The 14378-nt window shown below is 44.0% G+C and overlaps 2 long non-coding RNA genes across 2 annotated transcripts; one reads left to right on the forward strand and one right to left on the reverse strand.

Annotated features, from left to right (window-relative positions):
• Positions 1-3971: 3971 nt before the first annotated feature.
• LOC138413974 (uncharacterized) lies at positions 3972-9017 on the reverse strand. Its single transcript, XR_011246338.1, has 4 exons — positions 8935-9017; positions 7327-8708; positions 6655-7067; positions 3972-6199 (listed from the first exon to the last, which is right to left on the reverse strand). It is a non-coding gene; the product is annotated as an uncharacterized lncRNA (long non-coding RNA).
• Positions 7638-13641, forward strand: LOC132418533 (uncharacterized). Its single transcript, XR_009518008.1, has 5 exons — positions 7638-7741; positions 7854-8175; positions 8852-9062; positions 11326-11820; positions 12857-13641. It is a non-coding gene; the product is annotated as an uncharacterized lncRNA (long non-coding RNA).
• The last annotated feature ends 737 nt before the right edge of the window (positions 13642-14378 follow it).

The raw sequence follows: 14378 nt of genomic DNA on the forward strand, positions 1-14378 counted from the left end.
TGTTCCTTTTTTAGGTAATATTCCATTGTATATATGTACCACATATTCTTTATCCATTCGTCTGTCAATGGGCATTTAGGTTGCTTCCATGACCTGGCTACTGTAAATAGTGCTGCAATGAACATTGGGGTGCATGTGTCTTTTTGAATTATGGTTTTCTCTGGGTATATGTCTAGGAATGGGACTGCTGGATCATACGGTAATTCTATTTTTAGGGTTTTTTTTAACATCTTTATTGGAGTATAATTGCTTTACAATGGTGTGTTAGTTTCTGCTTAATAACAAAGTGAATCAGTTATACATACACATATGTTCCCATAGCTCTTCCCTCTTGCATCTCCCTCCCTCCCACCCTCCCTATCCCACCCCTCTAGGTGGTCACAAATCACTGAGCTGATCTCCCTGTGCTATGCGGCTGCTTCCCACTAGCTATCGGTTTTACATTTGGTAGTGTATATATGTTCATGCCACTCTCTCTTTGTCCCAGCTTACCCTTCCCCCTACCTGTGTCCCCAAGTCCATTCTCTAGTAGTTCTGTGTCTTTATTCCCATCTTGCCCCTAGGTTCTGCATGACCTTTTTTTTTTAGATTCCATATATCTGTGTTAGCATATGGTGTTTGTTTTTCTCTGACTTACTTCACTCTGTGTGACAGATTCTAGGTCCATCCACCTCACTACAAATAACTCAATTGCATTTCTTTTTATGGCTGAGCAATATTCCATTGTATATATGTGCCACATCTTCTTTATCCATTCATCTTAGGTTGCTTCCATGTCCTAACTATTGTAGTGAGGTAACTCAATGTCTTTTCTTTTTTTTTTTTTTGCGGTACACAGGCCTCTCACTGCTGTGGCCTCTCCGTTGCGGAGCACAGGCTCCGGACATGCAGGCTCAGCAGCCATGGCTCACAGGCCCAGCCACTCCACCGCATGTGGGATTCTCCTGGACTGGGGCACGAACCTGTGTCCCCAGCTTCGGCAGACAGACTCTCAACCACTGCGCCACCAGGGAAGCACAGTTTTGTTTCTTTTTATGACTGAGTAATATTCCATTGTATAAAGTGCCACATCTTCTTTATCCATTCATCTGTCGATGGACACTAAGGTTGCTTCCATGTCCTGGCTATTGTAAATAGAGCTGCAATGAACATTGTGGTGCATGACTCTTTCTGAATTATGGTTTGCTCAGGGTATATGCCCAGTAGTGGGATTGCTGGGTCATAGGGTAGTTCTATTTTTAGTTTTTTAAGGAACATCCAATACTGTTCTCCATAGTGGCTTTATGAGTTTACATTCCCACCAACAGTGCAGCAGGGTTCCCTTTTCTCCACACCCTCTCCAGCATTTGTTGTTTGTAGATTTTCTGATGATGCCCATTCTAACCGGTGTGAGGTGATGCCTCATTGTAGTTTTGATTTGCATTTCTCTAATAATTAGTGATGTTGAGCAGCTTTTCGTGTGCTTCTTCGCCATCTTTGAAGAAATGTCTATTTAGGTCGTCTGCCCATTTTTGGATTGGGTTGTTTGTTTCTTTGATATTGAGCTGCATGAGCTGTTTATATATTTTGGAGATTAACCCTTTGTCTGTTGATTCATTTGCAAATATGTTCTCCCATTCTGAGGGTTGTCTTTTCATTTTATTTGTAGTTTCCTTTGCTTTGCAAAAGTTTTTAAGTTTCATTAGGTCCCATTTGTTTATTTTTGTTTTTATTTGCATTACTCTAGGAGGTGGATCAAAAAAAGATCTTGCTGTGACTTATGTCAAAGTGTGTTCCTCCTATGTTTTCCTGTAAGAGTTTTATAGTGTCCTGTCTTACATTTAGGTCTTTAATCCATATTGAGTTTATTTTTGTGTATGGTTTTAGGGAGTGTTCTAATTTCATTCTTTTACATGTAGCTGTCCAGTTTTCCCGGCAACACTTATTGAAGAGGCTGTCTTTTCTCCTTTGTATGTTCTTGCCTCCTTATCAAAGATAAGGTGACCATAGGTGTGTGCGTTTATCTCTGGGCTTTCTATCCTGTTCCACTGATCTATATTTCTGTTTCTGTGCCAGTACTGTATTGTCTTGATGACTGTAGCTTTGTAGTGTAGTCTGAAGTCAGGGAGTCTGATTCCTCCAGCTCCGTTTTTCTCCCTCAAGACTGCTTTGGCTATTCGGGGTCTTTTGTATCTCCATACAAATTTTAAGATTTTTTGTTCTAGTTCTGTAAAAAATGGCATTGGTAATTTGATAGGGATTGCATTGAATCTGTAGATTGCTTTGGGTAGTATAGTCATTTTCACAATGTTGATTCTTCCAATCCAAGAACATGGTGTATATCTCCATTTGTTTGTATCATCTTTAATTCCCTTCATCAGCGTCTTATAGTTTTCTGCATACAGGTCTTTTGTCTCCCTAGGTAGGTTTATTCCTAGGTAGTTTATTCTTTTTGTTGCAGTGTTAAATGGGAGTGTTTCCTTAACTTCTCTTTCAGATTTTTCTTCATTAGTGTATAGAAATGCAAGAGATTTCTGTGCATTAATTTTATATCCGGCAACTTTACCAAATTCATTGATTAGCTCTAGTAGTTTTCTGGTGGCATCTTTAGGATTTTCTATGTATAGTATCATGTCATCTGCAGACAGTGACAGTTTTACTTCTTTTCCAATTTGTGTTCCTTTTCTTTTTCTTCTCTGATTGCCATGGCTAGGACTTCCAAAACTATGGTGAATAATAGTGGCAAGAGTGGACATCCTTGTCTTGTTCCTGATCTAAGAGGAAATGCTTTCAGTTTTTCTCCATTGAGAATGATGTTTGCTGTGGGTTTGTCATATATGGCCTTTATTATGTTGAGGTAGGTTCCCTCTGTGCCCACTTTCTGGAGACTTTTTTTTATCATAAATGGGTGTTAAATTTTGTCAAAAGCTTTTTCTGCATCTATTGAGAAGATCATATGGTTTTTATTCTTCAATTTGTTAATATGGTGTATCACATTGATTAAGTTGCATATATGAAGAGTCCTTGCACCCCTGGGATAAATCCCACTGTGATCATGGTGTATGATCCTTTTAATGTGTTGTTGGATTCTGTTTGCTAGTATTTTGTTGAAGATTTTTTCATCTATATCCATCAGTGATATTGGTCTATAATTTCCTTTTTTTTTAGTATTTTTGTCTGGTTTTGGTAACAAGGTGATGGTGGCCTCATAGAACAATTTTGGGAGTCTTCCTTTCTCGGAAGAGTTTTGGAAGAGTTTGAGAAGGATGGGTGTTATCTCTTCTTTAAATGTTTGATAGAACTCACCTGTGAAGCCATGTGGTCCTGGACTTTTGTTTGTTGGAAGATTTTTAATCACAGTTTCAATTTTTAATCACAGTTTCAATCACAGTTTCACAGATTACACAGAAAGTGTAATCTGCTGTCTTTGGATGGAATGTCCTATAAATACCAGTTACATCTATCTGCTCTATTGTGTCATTTAAAGCTTTTGTTTCCTTATTTTCTGTCTGGATGATCAGTCCATTGGTGTAAGTGAGGTGTTAAGTCCCCCACTATTATTGTGTTACTGTCGATTTCTCCTCTTTTATAGCTGTTAGCAGTTGCTTTATGTATTGAGGTGCTCCTGTGTTGGGTGCATATATAATTGTTGTATCTTCTTCTAGGATTGATCCCTTGATCATTATGTAGTCTCCTTCCTTAACTCTTGTAATATTCTTTATTTTAAAGTCTATTTTGTCTGATACGAGAATTGCTACTCCAGCTTTCTTTTGATTTCCATTTGCATGGAATATCTTTTTCTGTCCCCTCACTTTCAGTCTGTATGTGTCCCTAGGTCTGAAGTGGGTCTCTTGTAGACAGCATATAATATGGGTTTTGGTTTTGTGTCCATTCAGTGAGCCTGTGTCTTTTGGTTGGAGCATTTAATCCATATATGTATGTTCCTATTATCATTTTCTTGGTTTGTTTGTGTAGGTCCTTTTCTTCTCTTGTGTTTCCCACTTAGAGAAGTTCCTTTAGTATTTATTGTAAAGCTGGTTAGGTGGTGCTAATTTCTCTTAGCTTTTGCTTGTGTGTAAAGCTTTTGATTTCTCCATCCAATCTGAATGAGATCCTTGCTAGGTAGAGTAATTTCCCTTTCATCATTTTCAATATATCATGCCACTCCCTTCTGACTTGTAGAGTTTCTACTGAGAAACCAGCTGTTAACCTTATAGGGATTCCCTTTGTTGTTTTCCCCTTGCTTTTAATATTTTTTCTTTGTATTTAATATGTGTCCTGGTGTGTTTCTCCTTGGAGCTATCCTGAACGGGAACCTCTGTGCTTCCTGGATTTGATTAACTATTTATGTTTCGGTTTTTTGGCTGTGAGGCATGTGGCATCTCAGATCCCTGACCAGGTGTTGAACCCACACACCCCTGCGCTGAAAGGTGAAGTCTTAACCAGTGGACCAGCAGGGAAGTCCCCTGGGAGAAGTGGGTTTTGGTGGAGGGTCTCAGCTGACCTGCAAGACGGGGCCAAGGGTGGACAGCCCTCTCACCTCTGTGCCCCTCACTTCTCTTCTGCCCCCATCCAACAGGCAGACCCATGGTGAGCTCTGTGGGGCAAGGAGCAGGGGTGGACAGGGATGGAGTGCATGCGATAAGAACACCCACCCTACTCTCCCCCCTCCTCACCCATTTAATGGATCATCTGTGGCTTCCCTGATCAGAGAAATGAGAATCTGCTGATGTAAGTTACTCTGCAACCCACTTTTACTTTTTTAATTTTTATTGGAGTATAGTTCACCTACAACATTGTTAGTTTCAGGTATACAGCATAGTGATTCAGTTATCCATGTACATATTCTTTTCCCATTTAGGTTATTACAAAATACTGATAGAGTTCTCTGTGTTACACAGTAGGTCCTCGTTTTCCTCTATTTTATATATAGTAGTGTGTGTGTGTTAATCCCAAACTCCTAATTTATCCTTCCCCCACCCTTCCCCTTTGGTAACCATGCATTTGTTTTCTATGTCTGTGAGTCTGTTTCTGCTTCATAAATAAGTTCATGTGTATTATTTTTCAGGTTCCACATATAAGTGATATCAGGTGGTATTTGTCTTTGTCTGACTTACTTCGTTTAGTATGATAATCTCTAGGTCCATCCATGTTGCTGCCAATGGCATTAGTAAGTATGTACCACATCTTCTTATCCATTCATCTGCTGATGGACAGTTAGGTTGCTACCATGACTTGGCTGTTGTGTCTTTTTGAATTATGGCTTTCTCAGGGTATATGCCCAGTAATGGGATTGCTGGGTCGTATGGTAGTTCTATTTGTAGTGTTTTTGAGGAACCTCCATACTGTTTTGTAGACTTTTTGATGATGGGCATTCTGACCTGTGTGAGGTGATACCTCACTGTACTTTTGATGTGCATTTCTCTAATAATTAGAGATGTTGAGCACCCTTTCATGTGTCTGTTTGCCATCTGTATGTCTTTGAAGAAATGTCTATTTAGGTCTCTGCCCATTTTCTGATTGGGTTGTTTATTTGTTGTTGTTGAGTTGTTTGTAGATTTTGGAAATTAAGCCTTCATCGGTTGCATTGCTTGCAAATATTTTCTCCCATTCTATAGATCGTCTGTTCATGGTTTCCTTTGGTGTGCAAAAGCTTGTAAGTTTGATTAGGTCCCATTGGTTTATGTTTCTATTGCCTTGGGAGACTGACCTAAGAAAATATTGGTATGATTTGTGAGAGAATGTTTTGCCTGTGTTCTCTTCTGGGAGTTTTAAGTCTTTTGTGTGTGGTGCGAGCGTGTGTTCTAACTTCATTGATTTACATGCATGTCTCCAACTTTCCCAGCACCACTTGCTGAAGAGACTTTTTCCCATTGTGTATTCTTGTGTCCTTTGTCAAATATTAATTGACATAGGTGTGTGGGTTTATTTCTGGCCTCTGTTATTTAAAGATACATTAAAACAGTATAAGAACTGAGGAAGATTGGGGGAATCCACCAACAAGTCCAGAGCTGAGAGCACAGAAGAGCATAAGTGTTGAGACGCCTGCTGTGGTCAGCTGAGTAACGTCCCCAAAGATGTCCATGTTCTAATACCCGAACGTTGTGAATATGTGAACTTACGTAGCAAAAGGGAGTTGGCAGATGTGGTCCTGCTAAGCACCTTGAGATGCACAGGTGACCTGGGTTTTACAGGTGGTCCAGTGTCATCACATGGGTCCCTGTAAAGAGGACGTCAGAGGAGTATTTGGTTACAAGATGCTGAGCTGCTCGTTTTGATGATCAAGGAAGGGGCCACAAGCTCAGGATGGCAGACGCCTCCAGAAGGTGGAAAAGGAAGGAAATAGATTCTCCCCTGGAGCCTCGAGAAGAAACCAGCCTGCAGGATCCCTTGAATTTAGAGCTTTGGGCTTTAAAACGGTAAGACGGCACATTTTGTTCTTTTAAGCTACCAAGTCCTCGGTTCTTAGAGTAGCCACAAGAAACTCAGACAGAATCCAAGGATGTTAAGCAGGGGGACAGCTGACACTTGCAGGGAAACGACTTATGAAGATTAGATGACTAGGACAGATGAGAAGTAACTAGAGAGAAAGATCTGTTTTTCAACCTATTGATTTTCATCTCCCTAAGAGACTGCAAACTCCGGGAAAGAAGGGCTCAGGTGTCTCCGGCTCACCTTCCAAAGGGAGCAGTATCTCTACCTGCTGCCCCATCTGGCTCGATCCGTGAGAAGCAGAGGGAGGAGGGTTGCCGTGTCAGGTGCGACCCCACGCCTCTGCAGGGTTCCTCTCTCGTTGCCAAGATCCTGGCATGTGGAACACAGTGCAGGGATTCAGATGCACCATGGCTTACGTTCCGGGGACACGGTAAGGAGATAGTTAATCAATTACCGTCTAATTCTGATGGTTCCAGCGCTGCACCCCTGCACCCCTTCCCTCTGAAGCAGATGGTCGAGCTGAAATGGTTTACCTGCGTAGACAACGTGGTTTTACTTCATCTCAGTAGCTACAGCGTGGGCTCCTGAACGGCCTCTTTTCATCACTTCTGGGTCTTCTTCAGCCACCCAGCCAGGCTCTCCATGAATAACACCTGAAAAAGAATGCACAGCCAGGAGCCTTGCCCGGAGGTCAAGGCGGCTAAGGCCGAATCGCTGCTTTGTCCGGGCAGGGGTTCTGCACTGCAACAGGAATGCAATCGCCACGTCCAACCTTCAGATCTCGGGTCGCAGAAGAGGCAGCCCACCCTCAAGCCTTTCCAGCCCAAGAGAAAGGTGCTTTCCACTTTGTGCCTGTGAGGGCCAGGCTCCATCCCCCTCCTGCCTCTGTGCACCCTTCTGCAAGTCACTCGCCTCTTTACTTTCTCTGCACGATGGGAAGCTTGCCTGCAAGGTGGTTAGTGGTGGAGATGGGACCTGTGAGGCACTGGCAGCTCAGAAAGTGAATCCATATTTGCGTCACTGTCACCGACAAGGTGAGGACCGGCCGGTTCCTGTATCTCTCCAGGAGAGGAGGAGCAGACCACTTCCCAGGGGAATCTGAGTCTGCTAAGTAAATGCTGCGACCGTTTGATGGAAACACCAAGTGATTTCTACTGGGGAATCTCTGAGAAATACTGTAAAGCCATTACCTTCTTAGAACAGACCATCTGTCTCCTGGTATCAGCCATCACTTAAAAGGCAACTCAGCCCAGCCTGGTCAGGTGCTAATCAAGGACATGAGTTAATAAGGCAAAATAATTAGAGGATTAGTGTCATGACCTACCTGGTAAGTGCCCATCTTATATTCTAATGCCTATAATCACAGTCTCAGCTGTTTGGGGGTAGAAAAATCCAGCAATGACACTGTCTGATACGGATTCTCTGATATTTTCTTGAAGAACCAAGGGACTCGAACGCAGGAAGCAGTCCCACTCGAGGACGTCAGGGCAGCGCTGACACCCTTTAATAAGTCAAGGATGCAGTGTCCATCACAAACCTTTCCTGCTCTGATTGCCTGAGATTTATGGGATCCTGATGAGTCACTAGCGACGTGAAATCGTAACTAGAAGAAACATCACCACCAATGAAACAGCGTGTCACAGCTCAGCGTACGTGGTCGACCCTTCCTGACAACATCTCATAACCACAGAACAGAGGAGATGCCTGTGTTATCCCGACGTAAATATGGACCCCAGGAGAAACCAGCTCTTTGGACCCACGGTAACGGTTCCTGGGAGGGCATTATTGGGGGTGAGTTTCCCAAGATGCTGCTTACAGGTCATTCCTTGGAGACCCCGAGATTGTAGAAAATACTGATCCAGAGCACAGGATGGGGATGATAAAAATGGACCCAAGGGGAAAAACAGTTAAGTGGGGTTACTATGGCTCTACCGGTCCAACCACACAAGGGAGGGTGGATTTATGATCAGATTCTGAATGCTAGAACAGGAAGGGGTCTGGAATGAACAGAAGCACAGACGCTGTCCCCACAGGATGGTGTACTTAGCAACTGGCTCCTCCCTCCCTGGGGCCATGTGTCACTATTCAGCCCATGGGGGTCAGGGTAGTTCAGAGGGTACTTGCTGAGGTTGCAGACCTGGAGCTCCAGGATTTGGGGGAAGTTGGTGCCCAGAATCGTCCCTTCCTTTTCTTCTCCCTTCCACGAGGAGGCTCAGCTCATCCACAGATGTGGAGAGTTCAGGCCTGCAGGCTGGCTCAGGGTCCACGAGGATGGATGTCCACCTCACCAAGCACTGTAGGGAGGCATAGGGTCATCAGTGAAGGGCTTCAGGAAGCATGAAAAGCTGCGTGGACGGATCCCCGGAATGGACATGATGATGAAGATGATAGACTGTCCACTGAGCATCTCCCGTTTCTCATTTCCTCCTATCCTTAGGGTGGATGAGCATCTGAAATTAGGCTGTGATGCTGTCTGATTCTTGTGCCCCTCCCCTTGAAGGTGGGTGTGATCTAACTCACTGTGACACGAGAGCGTCCAGCCGGTCCATCAGGACGGTCTCCAGGGACAGGTCCCGAGGAGGAGTCTTAAGGAAAGTGATATGTGGTCTTCAGCGTCTTGAGTCTGAAGGGAAGCAGCCTCGAAGAAGGTAATGAATATTCATGTCTGCACTACCCTGTATTATGTGTGTGTGGATCTAACAACTATAAACATTGTAAGTATTATAAATATGGCAAATATCTATGATACACATACAATACGATTTATACAACACGCATATAGAAAGTAAAACGTATAACATTTGACAGCATGACAGTTAAGGTATTTTTTTTTTTTTTTGAGGCACACGAGTACCTTGTGGCCTCTCCCGTTGTGGAGCACAGGCTCAGCGGCCATGGCTCACGGGCCCAGCTGCTCCGCGGCATGTGGGATCTTCCTGGACCGGGGCACGAACCCATGTCCCTTGCATCGGCAGGCGGACTCTCAACCACTGCACCACCAGGGAAGCCCAAGGTATAATTTTTAAGTTGTAATATATAGTATAAAATATAATCGGTGTAATTGCATACATTATATGAGTATATCTTAATACACAATAGGTGTATATATAATGTATAAACATGTATTATATAGATATTAATATATGTGTATATATGAATATAATGTGTAGACATATATATTATATAACAGAATATATAATATACATTCTAACAAATGACTGACATGTAATTGTATACAATATGTACAGTATATATAATGTAAAACCATAATATAATGTAAAATCTAACATGTATATGAAATATACTATATATAATATACAGTTTAATGTACCAAAAATTAGACGGTATAACCTTAAATACTAGATATGATACATGTATATTATATACAAAAATTAGTATATAATATATACTGTTATATAATAGTATATATATTACCATGTACTAGTATATATTACTATACTACAATATACCTTATACATAATCTATATTGTGTATTATGTGTTCATTGTACATAATCTATATTATGATGTGTATGTTATATATAATATACATAATATAGCAGTATAATAACTATAATATATATTATTTAATGGACGTCCTGTTGGCTACCTAGCTTGTTTCCATTGTCTTTAAACTTTCCGTTGCACCTGGATGCACACACTGACTCTCTTCCCTGGGAAAGGGCAGTCCCCACCTCCTCCATGTCCCCGAGGCTGCCCACGGTGGCCCCCACTTTGGGCACAGAACCCCCCCATCCGGGTGCCACCCGGTTCCCCTCCATCACCTCTGCCCTCCTCACCAGGGAGGACCATCACTCAAGTCCCACCTGTGCTGCTCCATGCCAGCCTCTGCAACAGCAGAGCAGCCTCACCCTGGACTTCCATATCCACAGTAACCTCTTCACTCGCCTATCAGCCGGGCTTCCCTGGTGGCGCAGTGGTTGAGAGTCCGCCTGCCGATGCAGGAGACGTGGGTTCGTGCCCCGGTCCGGGAAGATCCCACATGCTGCAGAGCAGCTGGGCCCGTAAGACATGGCCGCTGAGCCTGCACGTCCAGAGCCTGTGCTCCACAACGGGTCAGGCTGCAGCAGTGAGGCCCGCATACTGCCAAAAAAAAAAAAAAAAAAGAAACTATCAGCTGTTCCTTCCTTTCTCCTGCCTCTGGACCCCCGTCCTCCCCTGACCCTGCATGAAGATGGTCCCTGAGGTCTGACCCTGGCGTTCTCTCCCTGAGCAGCGTGATGGGGCCAGTGGATTCTGCAATCTCTCACCATTATGGAAGCTCCAATACCTCCCTCCAAAGTGAAATGTCAGGTGGAGAAAGACAAACACCGTAGGGTCTCACTTATATGTGGAATCTAAAAAATACAACCAAGTAGTGAATATAACAAAAAAGAAACAGACTCCCAGATCTAGAGAAGAAACGAGTGGTTCCTAGTGGGGAGAGGGGAGGGGGAGGGGGGCATTATAGGGGAAGCAGAGTAGGAGGTACAAAGTACTAGGTAAAAAATAAGCTACATGGATATATTGTACAGCACAGCGAACACAGCCACTATTTCGTAATAACTATAAACCTCTTCCTTCCTGAACTTGGCCTGTCACTAATGACGTTCCCTCCCCCATCAAACACCACAGCTGCTAAGCTACCTGAAATCTAGACATTGAGAATTGATTTCTGTGGGTGAGGAAGCGGGTCTCACCTTTGTCTCACCCCAGCACAAATGGGGTACACTTCCATGGGGTTACCCAGATCTTCAGGGAACTCCAATTTCCTGCATAAATTGTTCTCCTTTTCCCCAGTGTGCTACTTAGGAAAAGGACAATAAATGATAATTCACATAAATACTAGAAAGCTAGCGACGTGTTAAGAAAAATAGGAACAGCTAATGAAAAAGGAAAATTTGTTTTTCAGAAAGAGGGCTATTAAAGCAGGAAGCAGAACAATGGTTGCCAGGGGCTGGCCGTGGAGGAACCATGTCGGCAACAAAATGACGAGAGAGCATGGAAATGTACACAACTCAGCAGCGGTGCCGATTCCACAGCCGTGCACAGGCTCAACACTCACCCACCTGTCCACCTGAAAGGGCTGCTTTCACTGAAAACAATTACGTCTCAGTAAACGTGAACAGAAAACCAAAGGGGCCTAATCGTTTTCATTCCTTTCCTGCATGAGTCAGATGGGTGAAGATACGCACAAGCAGTTCTTTCACTTTTACGTAAAAAATCTGCGCTGTTGCTGTTTACAACAGCCAAGACGTGGAAGCAAACTAAACCACCACCGAGAGAGGAATGGGTAAAGAAGAGGTGGTTCATGTATACAATGGAATATTACTCGGCCATGAAAAAGAATGAAATCGTGCCATTGGCAGCAACATGGATGGACCTAGAGATGATCATACTAACTGAAGTCAGTCAGACAGAGAAAGACAAATACCATGTGATGTCACTTATATGTGGAATCTAAAAAATAAGACAAGTGAATCTATGTACAAAATAGAAACAGACTCACAGACATAGAAAACACACTTATGGTTACCAAAGGGGAAAGGGGGGAGGGATAAATTAGGAGTTTGGATTGACATATACACAGTACTATACATAAAATAGATAAACAACAAGATCCTACTGTATAGCACAGGGAACTCTACTCAGCACTCTGTAACAACCTATATGGGAAAAGAATTTGAAAAAGGATAGATACATGAGGGACTTGGTGGCGCAGTGGATAAGAATCTGCCTGCCAATGCAGGGGACCGCGCACCTAGAGCCCGTGCACTGCAATGAAGAGTAGTCCCGCTCGCGGCAACTAGAGAAAGCCCGTGCGTAGCAACAAGGACCCAACACAGCCAAAAATAAATTAAATCTTAAAAAAAAAGCGATACATGAATATGTATAACTGAATCACTTTGCTGTACACCTGAAAATAACACCACTGTAAATCAACTATACTACAGTATAAAATATATATATATACACACACATATATATATATTTTTTCACAGTATGCAGGCCTCTCACTGTTGCTGCCTCTCCCGTTGCGGAGCACAGGCTCTGGACACGCAGGCTCAGCGGCCACCGTGTCCCCTGCATCAGCAGGCGGACTCTCAACCACTGCGCCACCAGGGAAGCCCCTAAAATATATATTTTTTTAATTGTAATTTTCATGTAAAAAAAAAAAGTGTGTGTTTAAGGCACTGTCCAAATGAACAACTTTCCTTGAGGATTTTGTTTGCATTTACGCTTTCTTTTGAGACGGTATCTGGGGGTGGGATCCTTTGTCATCCCACCTGTGGCCCTGCTCCTGATGATACTGCTGTACACAAAAAATGGGTAAAAACACACCCCTTATCTTTCATCATCTGTTTTGGCCTCATTGCCTATTAAAAAGACCCTTAGATAAAATGAAAAAAAGAAAGCATTAAAGTATGGAATTGCACCGCTAGCAATGTGTTCCCACCATCCGGGCAGGCGTCCAGCAGAGGCAGGTGGTGGGTGATGGAAACCAGAGGCCTGCCCACCAGCCGTAAGCACTCTCCCCACGCTCAGCACGGCCACCGGGGTACAGCTGATGGTCGTGACAAGTGGGGCGGCCCTGTGGGAAGGGCAGGGGGCAGACCGAGGGGGATGCCAGCAGTGTCCGCATTCCACAGGTGCCTGAGAAGCAGCATGCCCGCCACCACATCTGGAATGTGCAGGCACAGTTTCTAAAGGAAAACCTGTACAACTGAACCACAGGTGAGGACAGACATCCACACGGAATCCCCTGTGAGTCCCAAGTAGAGAGGGTAGCACAGCCGGACCCACAGAGGACCCTCCCACCGCCCTGAAAACTACCTTCCACAGCTTGAGTTTTAAATCGTGGACTCACCCGAGTGCCCCCAGCTGTGTGGTTGTGCCTGGCTGAGAGCTGACTTGACTTTTACCCCATGCCACGTTCCCAGGGAGTCCTTCTGGAGACCCCGTTACAGACTGTTTACAACAGCTGAGACGTGGAAGCAACCTAAGTGCCCATCGACAGAGGAACGGATAAAGAAGATGTGCTACCTATACACACAGGGGAATATTACTCAGCCATGAAAAAGAAGGAAATCGTGCCATTGGCAGCAACATGGGTGGACCCAGAGATGATCATAGTGAAGTAAGACAGAGAAAGACAAATACCATATGATATCGCTTATATGTGGAATCAAAAATAAAAAGATACAAATGAACTTATGTACAAAACAGAAACAGGGGCTTCCCTGGTGGCGCAGTGGTTGAGAATCTGCCTGCTGATGCAGGGGACACGGGTTCGAGCCCTGGTCTGGGAAGATCCCACATGCCGCGTAACAACTAGGTCCGTGAGCCACAACTACTGAGCCTGCGCGTCTGGAGCCTGTGCTCCGCAACAGAAGCCGCAACAGTGAGAGGCCCGCGCACCGCGATGAAGAGTGGCCCCCACTTGCCGCAACTAGAGAAAGCCCTCGCATGGAGACGAAGACCCAACACAGCAAAAATAAATAAAAATTTAAAAAAAAAAAAAAAACAGAAACAGACTCACAGACATAGAGATCAGCCTAGAGGGAGCGGGGTGAGGGAGGGAAGAATTGGGAGTGTGGGATTAGCAGATGCAAACTAGTTTATATAGGATACACACACAACGAGGTCCTACTGTACAGCACAGAAAACTACTCAATATACTGTAATAAACTATACCGGAAAAGAAACAGAAAACCCCACCATTCTTCCCTGACCTATAGACAGTGCACTGGCTGGTCTCTTCCTCCCCCCGCCCCACCCTCTCTCCCTGGCTCACTCCATTCCAGTGTCCTTCCTGCTCTTCCAGTTAACCTTGTATGTTCATCCTCAGGGTCTACACCCTTGTGGTCCCCTCCTCCTGGAATTTTCCCCCTAGACATCCCCATGGCTTCCCCTCTTACCTCCTTCAAATTTGCCAAAAGTCACCTTCACAGGCAGACTGATACT

The sequence above is a fragment of the Delphinus delphis genome, chromosome X, assembly GCF_949987515.2.
Source record: "Delphinus delphis chromosome X, mDelDel1.2, whole genome shotgun sequence".
NCBI classification, from domain to species: Eukaryota; Metazoa; Chordata; class Mammalia; order Artiodactyla; family Delphinidae; genus Delphinus; species Delphinus delphis.